This window comes from Ciconia boyciana, chromosome 3 (genome assembly GCF_034638445.1).
Source record: "Ciconia boyciana chromosome 3, ASM3463844v1, whole genome shotgun sequence".
NCBI classification, from domain to species: Eukaryota; Metazoa; Chordata; class Aves; order Ciconiiformes; family Ciconiidae; genus Ciconia; species Ciconia boyciana.
In genome coordinates, this window is record NC_132936.1 from 3,315,219 (window position 1) to 3,327,455 (window position 12,237).

Here is a 12,237-nt window from a genome sequence, read left to right on the forward strand (position 1 = left end):
CATCAGGAAATATTTCCTAATGCTGCAATCTATTCAGCTACAGAATTGTTTCCCCCAAAGGAAATGAGAGATGTCTTCCTGCTTGAATTATTTTAATGTAGGGATTGTATAAAGCACTTTTGTCTACAGCACACTGCATGGAAAAAGCCTGCGCTTACAGGGAGCTGCAAAAGGACCCAGTAGTTCTTTTTCCATCGGCAGCATTTGCAAACTGATAATGGTCTGTGTTAAATGAAGGCGATGCTACTTAGTGGTTACAGCAGGGCACTGCTGCTATGGGTTTTAATCCGTTCTGCTGCTCATTTACTCAACGACCTTGGGGAAAGAAAGTTTGTGCCTCCTGCCTCAGTTTCCCTACTTGTAAATCGAGATAATGAAAGTGGTTCACTTTGCTATATGGAAACATCAGCTCTGCAAATTAAGACCAGCTATGTAGCTGCAAAGTAATGAACAGTAAAGAGACCTTTTTCCTCCTTATTTAAAACATTATAGAATTCATTAAAGTGAATTCAGCTTTGCTACTTCATATACTGTTCAATAGTTAGGGCGAGAAAGGAAGTGTTTGTTTAATATTTCTATGCTGTAGGTAGGTCTGCTGAAACATGTTGATGCTGTATTTTGTTTCAAAGGTATTTGTGTTTTGAGAGAGCACATCACTTTGGCTATGGATTTGATGGGAATGTGTTGGAGTCACACAAAAGCAAAATGCAATATGTCAGCTTTGTCATTAACATTTCAATGTGAGCCATTAATTTTTTAGGCTTTACAACATTGGTGTACTATGTTTGTTATGTTATTGTATTCCATATTTGTGGGTTTAGATCATCTAAAGGAAAAGTTTCCAAACTGAACTATCTCAACTTTTATGCTTCAGGATATAGTTTGGGATGTTTACTTTTTGTCTTAATTTGCAGCTCATTTCTCATTGCCCCTTCCCTCTTTCCAGATACCTCTTCCTCATGTCCAGTCAGCCCGATGGAGAGCATCAAGCAGTCTGGGTAAAAGAAATATGTTTCTTTCAATAACCTTTGCTCAGTGAGCAAAGCTGGCCAACATAAAACAAGAGGCTGCTGCATGGAGCACGGTGATGCAAAGCAGCGCACCAAAATACAGATTTTGTTCTCAGCACTACACCTTTAGCAGCAAATAACAGAAGAGAAGCAGGCTATGGAAATGCTTAGAGACCCAGGGAAACATCCACAAGAGGATTCAGGGGACAAAAATATGAGGATATGGGTACTAAAGGACACAGAGAAGAGGTAGTCAGGCCTTGCTTGCATGTTTTGCTAAGGAGGTAAGAACAAAAGCACCTCCCATGAGCATGGAAGGCAGCAATATAAAAGCCAATATACCAAAAAAATTTTGGCTTGATTCCATGGAAATTAAGGGCTCTGTATATATGTGTGTGTTTCCCTGCCTGCCCCATCCCAGCTGGCCATTTGCACGCAAGCTTGAGCAGAGAGATGGAAGATTTGACGATGATGGTGTTTGTGCAACTTTGGCGGCAAGAGCTGGTTGCAGATGAGAAGTGGGGAGGGCTCCAAGGAAGCAAGAGAGTCATGTGGCTCCACCTCAGAGAAGGAGGGTTGGAACAGCATCAGTCCAAGGTCACAAATAACTACCACTGTAGAAATCCAGTCTTTATTCAGAGTGATGATCCCAGCCCTTTCTCGCCCAGCTCCTCCCCAGTAGATGTGACATGGGTGATCTGAGGACAAAACAGTTCCCAGTGTGATCCTTTCGGAGGCTCTGAGATTTCCCATTTTCTCCTTTTCCAGCCTGTGCTTCCTCACAGGGGCAGACACAATGAAATGCATAGGCTTGTCTTCTCTTGCTCCCTTTGGCATCCCGGGCACCTCTGTCCCTCTGAGGAGAAGGCAGATGGCACACACGGCTGTGACTGCAACTGTTGGCATCCATTTGTCGGTTCATATGCACTGCGTGAGGTGTTTTGACTTTGTGTACGTGTCTTTAGCTGTCTAACTTCAATGCAAGCAAAATGTCAGAGGGCTTATTTCTCTCCTGTGTTTTTGTGCACCTACCAGGTGATGAGTGAAAAAGCACCTGTGGATATGGTAAAAATCATTGGTCAGCTCTTTAGTTGTGTCTTTTGTTGATGGTAAAGTAGATTAGTGCTGGATACTGAAGGGTGCAGTGGATCTGCACTCATTCCCACATTTCCCAGTGACTCCCCAAGTGGCTTTCTGGACAAGCCATTTTTCAGGCTAAGGACTCAGTTTACCCTTCTGTAAGAATGGCAATAATTAAAAGCCAGGGACATCTCTTGGGATGCACCAATTGTGATAGTGATTAATCACTATTGTTAACAAAAGTGAAGATAGCTCTGGGACAGAAAACAGTACTGACAGTATTGAACTACTTGACTTGTTCAACAACTGCTGAACACTTCTGGTGTTAGGCTGAAGAGATGCTTTAAGTAGGTGGATTATGGTCTGGAGGAGAGCCTGGCTTTGGGATGAATACAGGATGGAGGCTGGCAGCCCTTGACATGCCTAACCAAGCCATTGACATCCCTAAATGGACCCCAGAAATACAATCATGCCTTTCCCTGCAATGTGGGAATGCTCAAGCGTGATGGATCTGTGCTGAGCAGTGCCCACCCTTTGCATAGTGGTTGTGCTTGTTGACCTTGAAGAACCACCCGTTCTGCTTGAAGGATTTTGCTCCGTTGCCACTTTTACCCTTTGAGTGTTTCATTGCCAGGTAAATCCCTCTGGTTTTGGCTTCTCTGGCAGTCCCGTGACAGCCCACACTGCTGATCATGAGTGGCTTTTCTAAGTCATGCTTGAACTGCCCATGTGCTTTAAGAGCACCAGCTTGGCCACCTCTGGGCAGATAATATTACTTTGCTGTTCTAACATTGGTGTGCACCACTCCTGGTGGTTATTAGGGCTTGCAAAATGAAGCAGCTGGCAGCAACTGAGCTTACAACATCCTGCAGCATCACAAAACGTCCTCCGATTGGGTATTTCCAAGTATCTGCATTCAAAGTGTCTCCCTTCCATGTCCTTTTCTGAGAGGTGTCTTGTGCTTGCTAACACTTTCTGTATTCACAACTGACTGCTTTCTCCATGTCTCATCATGACTCACTGCTTCAAGGGCTCTTTAATATGCAATTCACTTTGTTCCCACAGCTCAGACCACTAAATGATTTAGCATGTGGCTACAGAGGAGAGCACTGCATTTGGCTCCTCGGCTGGGAAGGGTGGGCTTCAAGACACTGCTGGAAAGTAAAAGTTCCGCTTCCTCAAGGCTTTTGAATTTATGTCTTAACACTAACTCTGCAGACATCAATCACAATGTAAGCAGCTCCAGAGCTAGCCCATATGTCTCCAAATTAGGGAAATGGAGGGGAAAGGATGATATGATGGCTTAGGCACTGAATGCAGACACTGGAGCATAAATTTATAGAATCACAGAATCATAGAATTGTTTAGGTTGGGAAAGACTGTTAAGATCATCAAGTCCAACTGTTAACGTAGCACTGCCAAGTCCACCACTACACCATGTCCCTAAGCACCACATCTACACGTCTTTTAAATACCCCCAGGGATGGTGACTCCACCACTTCCCTGGGCAGCCTCTTCCAATGCTTGACAACCTTTTCAGTGAAGATATTTTTCCTAATATCCAGTCTAAACCTCCCCTGGAGCAACTTGAGGCCATTTCCTCTCGTCCTATCACTTGTTACTTGGGAGAAGAGACCGACCCCCACCTCGCTACACCCTCCTGTCAGGCAGTTGTAGAGAGCGATGAGGTCTCCCCTCAGCCTCCTTTTCTCCAGGCTCAACAACCCCAGTTCCCTCAGCCGCTCCTCATCAGCCTTGTGCTCCAGACCCTTCCCCAGCTCCGTTGCCCTTCTCTGGACACGCTCCAGCCCCTCAATGTCTCTCTTGTAGTGAGGGGCCCAATACTGAAAACAGTATTCGAGGTGCGGCCTCACCAGTGCCAAGTACAGGGGCACGATCACTGCCCCAGTCCTGCTGGCCACACTATTTCTGATACAAGCCAGGATGCTGTTGACCTTCTTGGCCACCTGGGCACACCGCTGGCTCATATTCAGCCGACTGTCGACCAACACCCCCAGGTCCTTTTCCACCAGGCAGCTTTCCAGCCACTCTTCCCCAAGCCTGTAGCGTTGCATGGGGTTGTTGTGACCCAAGTGCAGGACCTGGCACTGAGCCTTGTTGAACCTCATACAACTGACCTCGGCCCATCGATCCAGCCTGTCCAGGTCCCTCTGCAGAGCTTCCTACCCTCAAGAGATCAACACTCCCGCACAACTTGGTGTCGTCTGCAAACTGACTGAGGGTGCACTCGATCCCCTCATCCAGATCGTTGATAAAGATATGAAACAGGACTGGCCCCAACACAGAGCCCTGGGGAACACCACTTGTGGCCGGCCGCCAGCTGGCTTTAACTCCAGTTGATTTAATTCAGCTCTGCAGCAACCCTGTGAGATCCTAGAGGAGCTATGTAGGGTTGCATATGAAGAGGAGTAACTCTTGAAAATTGAGACCATCAGTTGTGAGCTATCTGAAATTCCTTTGGAGAGATATTGGAAGAAGAAAGCTTTGGTCTTTGTCCTCTTTCCTTTGATCACAATGGGAGATAATTTGAATGGACTAGTGCCTTGGACGTACATGGGAAAGAATTTTCTCACCATCAATGTGAAAAGCATTGCTTCAGTCTGGAATGCCTAAGAATTTGGGTAAAAGATAGGAAAGTGAGCGTTTCCACTGAAGAGGGTCATCTCAAGCAAAACTTTTGGGAGCAACCTTGGTCTGAACAGGATCATGGAAAAGGGCCAAGGGAACAATAGGAAGTGATCTGAGAACTGTGAGCATGAGTTTACAAACAACCCCTGAAACACAGTGTGCTGGGCCAGTGGACTACATATTCCTTTATTTCAAGCTGCACTAATAATTTGTCCTGTTTTGCAACTTTTGGCCAGAGACTCAAGGTAACAGTGATGCTATACAGAGCAGAGTGCTTTGTTAGGACGGGAGGGGACCCAGGAGTGATGCAGCAACTCAGGGGCACTGAGGAGGTGTTGAGAAACCTCCAGCCGCCTGAGTGTCACTGCCCCAGCCGTGCTCACAGCAAATGCCGAGGAGGTGGAGTGGGAAGCTGGAGCTGGATGCGTAGAGGAGCATGAAGAATCACAAAGTGTTTATTCAAGGTGGGCCCAATTGCTGGGTGCCTTCTGACAAGAGAGGTATTTTGCGGATGAGTGAGTGGCTGTCGCTCCGTTTGCACGACTGGTAATATCAGAATGAAGCCATTCGTGCAGAAGGGAGCCTCCCGGCAAATGCATGTTATCACGTCCAAGGTGCCTGGGGTATGGGTTCAGGGTATGCTGCCACTTGAAAATGCTTCCAGTGCCCCACGTTTGAACCTGTTTCCCAGAGGAAGCTGGCACACCGCGTCCTTCAGGGGAATAGAATTCCCTCCAAAATCCCCCGCACGCTGCCAGATCTCAGGGTATGATCTTTTACTGTTCTTTGTTGGCTGTTCATCCAGTATCAGGAGGAGACAGATCTTGGGCAGGACCTTCATACACTGTGTACTGGGTCTGGTTGGGATGGAGTTAGCTTTCTTTGTACCAGCCCGTACGGTGCTATGTCTTAGATTTGTGACCAAAACAGTGTCGATAACGCACCAGTGTTTTAGCTATGGCTGAGCAGTGCTTGCACAAGGCTTTCTCTGTTTCTCATGCCACCCCACCAGCAAGTCAGCTGGGGGTGCACAAGAAGTTGGGAGAGGACACAAGTAGGACAGCTGACCCCAACTGACCACAGGGATATTCAATACCATATGACATCAAGCTCAGCGATAAAATCTTGAGGAAAGAAGGAGGAAGGGGGGATATTTGGGGTTATGGCGTTTGCATTCCTGAGTATCGTTAAGCATGGTGAAACCCTGCTTTCCTGGAAATGGCTGAACACCTGCCTGCCAATTGGAAGTAGTGAATGCATTCCTTATCTGCTTTGCTTGTGCACGCAGCCTTGCTTCACTTACTAAACTGTCTTTATCTTGACCTGTAAGGTTTTTGCCCTTACATTGGATCCTGCACTTGCATTTTGCTGGTATTGTTAAAGCATCCAAAACTCATGCACCTCCAAGGACACATTTAAAAACCACTGCTGCAAGTTGGTCCTTGCATAAGCTCCAGGTGACTCTGTTATATTTCCCCTGCAAGCAGCATACAGATGTTGTGGCTTCATAAACCTAAATGGCACCAAGGCCTCTTCTTCAGCCCCAAAACCAACTGGCAAGGTCCTGCCTGATCCATATGGTTAAACTCTCAGCCTCCAAATCAGGGTGGCTGATCCTAACTGCCTCCTGGCAATGGTCCCTGGCCTGTGCTAAGCTGGGAAGTGTTTGGGTTGATGCTTGTTAGTTTGGGCTAAAGCAGGGCCAGGGCTATGTGTGAGTGTTCGTGTACCCACTCAACCCTGTTTGATTTCCCAGTACAGAGCTATAGCTTGTGCATCGCTCCCTCCTCCAAGCCCTGTTTTTTTCCCAGCTCTTCTGCCAATGATTCCTGCACTACAGCTATCCCAAACATCCTCCTACCAGCCTGGCAGGCTCACTCGAGTCATGAAGCCATTATTCAAATCCTCAAATGGGCTTAAAAAGTACGGTTTGGTGTTCTGTTTTTCCCACTGTGTTTAGAGGCACACTGAGTCACTGTTGAAAAGGGCTTTGACCAACCCACTGCCTGCCGTTACGGGAAGGGGTTGCATCACAAACTTTTCAATACCACCTACGTTCCTGCTCGGCTGCCAGGATTTCAAAGCAATCACTGCACAATTACAGGCTAACTATACAATGAAGAAAAGTGAATGGTACCATCCCACTGTGATCTCGCGGAGAACCACGGAACTGTTCTTTAATAAATGTAAATCGGTTTCTGCTTTGCTGCATAATGAGCCTCTGATGATTTCAGCAGGAGAAACCCCAATTAGAAACGAGTGGAAAAGGGGTGTCCCATCTTGGGAGCATGTTGGAAAGCCTGCGAATTTTTCCTGTTGTGCTTTGTGGTTAAACTAACGCTTTTACTTTTAAAAAACCACCCCGAATTAGCCAGGCACAATGCTGCAAAGCAGGATTCAAGCCTCCCTACCCCTTTTTTTCACCTACTACAGTCTGGTGAGAAGAACATCACCTTCCACCCCAGTTATGATCCAGAGCACTAGTGTAGGGGTTGTTTGGTGGTGGGAGTCTCTATGGGAGCTGTTCTGCTTCATATAAATGACTGTTTGCAAGGATAAAAGGGTAAGAGATCAACATATTTCTAGTATGATTTTAAAAAGTAGCTGCAGTAGTGAAGGAGGAGCAAAGGCATCTGCTGATTCAACCTGAACCAGACCCCAGAGAGGGTTGTAGGAACCACAGACTTGCATTGTACCACTTGTAGGTGCATTCTGTCACTAAAGAACAATGGCATTAGCCAGGAGGCAATCTCACAAGGCCAAATGGCCTGTTTTGGTCATCTCCAGGCTGTTGAGTGCTCTCCCTGTCCCATGTGCGTGCCCCCATCCCAACTGTCTCTTGGGAAATGATTGCATCCTGGAGCACAGGAGGCAGGTGGCCAACTAAATGTCTCCAAAGATGTGACACCCCTCACCAAGCAGGCACCTTCTTCCCCACATGGGAGGTGGTTTTCATGGGGCATTGCCTAAGTATGGGGTGGAGCCTGGTGTGGCATATTGCACTGCCTGTCATCAGGCCAGTGGAAGCAGATGGGTCAAGAGGGGTGTCCATCCAGCACTAAGCTTTTTGCAGCTTCCAGGCAACATAAGCTACAGTTTCAGCAGGTCTCTGGACATTGCTGTGCTTCTTTTCTCGAGGGAGGAAGGAAATCTCTGGTTACTTTTACTCTGAGGCATCTGAGGTTACTTTTACTCTGAGACATCTGAGGCAAACCAACCCTACAGGCACAATAAACCAAGCCCAGTCCAGACCTGCAGCCCCTCTACTGCTTTGGGTCTACATAAGCAAGCAAGAGCTGTCTGGTGCTGGGTATGAAGGGAGAGCTGGACTACGATAAATGTGAAACCTTGTTGGGCATCTCAACCTGCCTCAGCTACACTGGGGTGAATCCAGACTAGCTCCACTCATGCTGGTGATGGGTACACCACATAAGATGAGTGTGAAGACAGAAGGACCACTAAGTAATATAGCACATGGATGTTTGGATTTTTATCCAAAGGTTTAAAACATTGAACCCAGAAGATCTTTGCTTTACCTGACCTCCAAAGTCGCACTGGGAAGCTCTGTTTTTGTTTTTTTTGAAAATAAATATCACCTAAATCTAGTGAAGCAGACAGGCTACGTGCAAACTCAGCACATGCTAGCCCATAGTCTGCACCCAGTTGTTATTTCCTGCAACAGGACCCTGACATCCCTGTGCTCCACTTTCCATTATATATAACAGGGATAGCAAGTGTGTCTTCTTCCAGGGGAGTTTATGAAAGTAAACTCCACTGGTGCTTTTCTGGGGCTCAGAGAGCAAGTGGAGAGGTCATAGGTGGCTCTGAAATACAGATAAAACAGAGCAACAGGAAAAAGTACCCACCCTGCAATGTAAAACCCAAAGGTCCAGGCTTGGAGCAATGGCTGTCCTTACTTTCTCCACCAGGAGCAAGCTCTGGCAAGTTGAACTTAGGTATCTAACTTCAAGCTGAATTTGCCTAACTAATTACGCTTTATTGTGTGTATTTCTGCCCAAGCTTTTATGTGGAATTACTTTGAGGCTGGGCACCATCTTCTTCTGGAAGTTTTGCTCAGTGGCACAAGCAGGGACAGCAGCATGGTGGGTCAGCTGAGCTTAGGTAGGGAGGAAAGTGCCCGTTTGACTTTTTTCTTTTTCTCATTTTTTTTTTCTGAGCATTCCCTGAGTATCCCATGCCATAAGGGATGGTGGTACCTTAGATCCCAACCAGACCACCCCTGCCTGGATCCAGATGTGTTTTCCATGAGATAGGGCTCAATTCTTGATTTTTCTGGCAGATGGGGCAATGTCTTCTCTCTGACCGACCAAGGAGAGCACACGGCCACCCTGCCACGTGGTCCCTCGGGCAACAGGTGATCTGAGACTGAATTCCCTTGGGCATTTTAAACCCAGAAAGGTTTCCTGTAGAGCCTTTAAAAACAGGTGACGTGTTGTTTTTGGCATACAAATCCTGGCATGTGGAGCTTTCTTTTTCTCTTTCTAGAGGACAGCCGTAGCTAAGCACGTATATCATGACAGCCTTTGTAATTTGCTACCTGTTCTGCAGCGACTGAGTTTTTGTGCTATGTACTATGGGTGCCAAGCACTTGAAAAATCTGATGCTAAAGCTCTTCTACTTTCTGGTCTGTGGAACAGATGGATGGCATAAGGAGAAATTGCTATTTATTTTTTTAAGAGCTATTTCATCCCTTAAGAAAACGTTCCTTCAAAAAGTAGAACGGGGAAAAGATCTTCCTTTAGTAGTAGCTATTAGGTTGGACATGGTTTCCCAAAGGAAACAGTCGAAGCCTCATCACTTGGAAGTTTTAAAATTACAGTGAATAAGGTATTAAAGACTACCCTGCAAAACAGAAACTGGCACAGGTCGATATAGACACTGAGGGTTGAGGGCTGTAGGCTTTGCCATGCCTTGCATTAGGGGCCTGGCCTGCAGAAAGGAGCCAGAGCCTCGTGTCTCACAGCTAAGCTGCTAGATAGTGCGGTGGGTAGCGCAGTGTCCTGCGATGCTAAATCCAAAGACTGACAAAGTGATGCTGACCTCAGGCTGGGGATGCTCCTCTAATTCAGATACCAGGAAAAGGATTGTTTTCTCCTTGTCATGCTCTTGCATTTTTCCACTGAGCATCTCCTACTTACAGGTTTTGGAGATTTAAAACTGGGCTAAACGACCCAGTTTGGATCTGACTCAGTGCCCTCCTTCTCTCAGTCGCCGCTTTGGTGCAGAAATGAAGTGTAGCAAAAATAAGACAAGTTTTTCATGTGCTTCCCTAATAGTTAGACCTTTACCAACCAGGTAAGATGATAAAATTTGAGCAATATGAGATGGAAATAGGGAAACTGGGTCCATGTCATAAACTGGGCATGTTGGATTTTCCTCTGTAATACCACATTCAAGGGATCCCTTTTGCATTCCTGAATGCAGTGGGTATGAACATTGAATGGAATTTCATAGGGGACTTCAAAATGGCACCCACTACCCCCAAAATGGGGATTTTCAAATAATTTCAACAATCATCACAGCCAGATTCTGACCTTCAGAAGAGTTTTGCTCAAACTTGAATGGACTTTCAGGTCAGAAGAAACTCTTCTTATCATGTAATTTGGCCATCTGTGTAGCACAGTGCAACGAAACCATAAAGAAATAAAAATATTATTCTGTTATTAGTTTATTAAGATTTAAAAAAACTGCACTATAATGCCCAAGTGTGGCACACGTGAAATATCAAGCCACTGCTTTGCTATTTAAACAGAAGTTGAATTCTTTGAAAGGCTGAGCTTAGGTGTGAGTGCTAAGCATAAAAAAAAGTGATGCTAATGATGCTACTGGCTATCTTATGCAAATTGAAGTTTAAAAGAAAAAAAGAAAAACTCTATTGCTTTCCCTCCCTCTTCTGTGGCTTTGTCTAAAAACTTTCTTCCCTGTCAGGAAATGAAAAATAAACTTTGGTTTCTCATGTGCTTTATCCAGCACCTTTCTAACACAAACAGTGCTGAGATATTGCAGTAAGAATAAAATAGGAATTAAATGGAATTTATTGCAGAAAATCCATAGAGAAAAGGGAGAAAGGGAGTTGCTCAACTTTTTGCCTGTAAAAGCTTATTTTTAAAAAAAGTGTATATACATATGTATATACATATATATTTACATGCATATATTTAAAGGAGGACAAATTATGGTTTTTCAGTCTTGATTGTAATTGAAAAATATGACCTCTAGATGGCAGAAACTCCCTCTTTTGGGCTTTTTTTTTTTTTTTTAATCCCTGCACAGGATGCCACAAAACCAAGTTTCAGTATAATAGATGGATTTATAAATATTCAGCCATATCCAAGCCTGGCGATCTCAGGGCATGGCGTGGCATCATCCAGCTCTACGCCACACCGAATTTGTTGTGTGCTTATCATACTGCAACCCTTACGCCGTACTGCAACTACCTGTCCTCCTCGCCAGGCAGGTCCAAATGCTTTTTGGTGGCCAGTCATTTAGTCCAAGTCTGAGTGAAATCAGGATGAGCTACGTGCCTAAATATTAGAGGATCTGGATTATCTGGATGCATGGTGCAGCATGAGACAGAGAGGTGATGGGGGCATTACAGAATTGTTTGCACAGTCTGGCTGATGTATCTATTAGAAAAGAGACTGGTTTTGGGGGTAAAAATTCATTCCCTAGCTAAAAGTTTAGTATCTAGGCTAAGGGGGTCACTTGGTTTTTGCTATCCATGGGGTGAGACGGGTGATACATTCCTCCTACTTGGGGCATCCTCTTCATCCGAGGACCACTGCTGCTGCCTCACCCTTATAGCCTCGTACCTTCTTTTGCTGAAATTTATGGCTTCCCATCCTCACCTCTGAAGCTGGGGACTGCACAGGCTGGGAACTGATGGTCTGGTCCGCAAACAAGGTGTTCGCATGTTACTGCAAGCAGAGGATGACAGACTGGGCCCCTTAGAGTGAAACAGGCTTTTAGGTAACTGCCTTCCCATGGTATCAGGACCAAAACACACCTTGTCCTTTCTCTCTTCTGGCTCTGGGTAAGAGGCTGGACTTTTCTTCACCCATTTCTCCCTCTTTATATTTTTATTTCTCTTTTCCCATCTCTGTTCTCAGCCAAGGGTTTCTGGACCTTGGCCAAAATTATGCTCTTCTAACATTAATGTAAAGCTTCAAGGTTTGTGGTTACCTCATACCCTTTAGGAGCATGTCCTACACTCACAGCTAGTTACCAAAACCACCTGCCTGCAGCCATGGGAGAGATGGGTAAATCAGGGATATGAGGCAGCAGTTTTATTCTGCCAATAAACTGGAGCACATCAATGTAGGAAGCCAAGGACCAAAACCTTGACTATAGGCCAGCATTGACCAAAGAACCTGGGATAATCCTTGGTATTAATTAGTGAGAAGCCTGTGTTCAAGAATCGGGGAGGTGAATAAATAACAGGGGAAAAGCTTGTAAGGCAGAATATAGTGAAAAAATG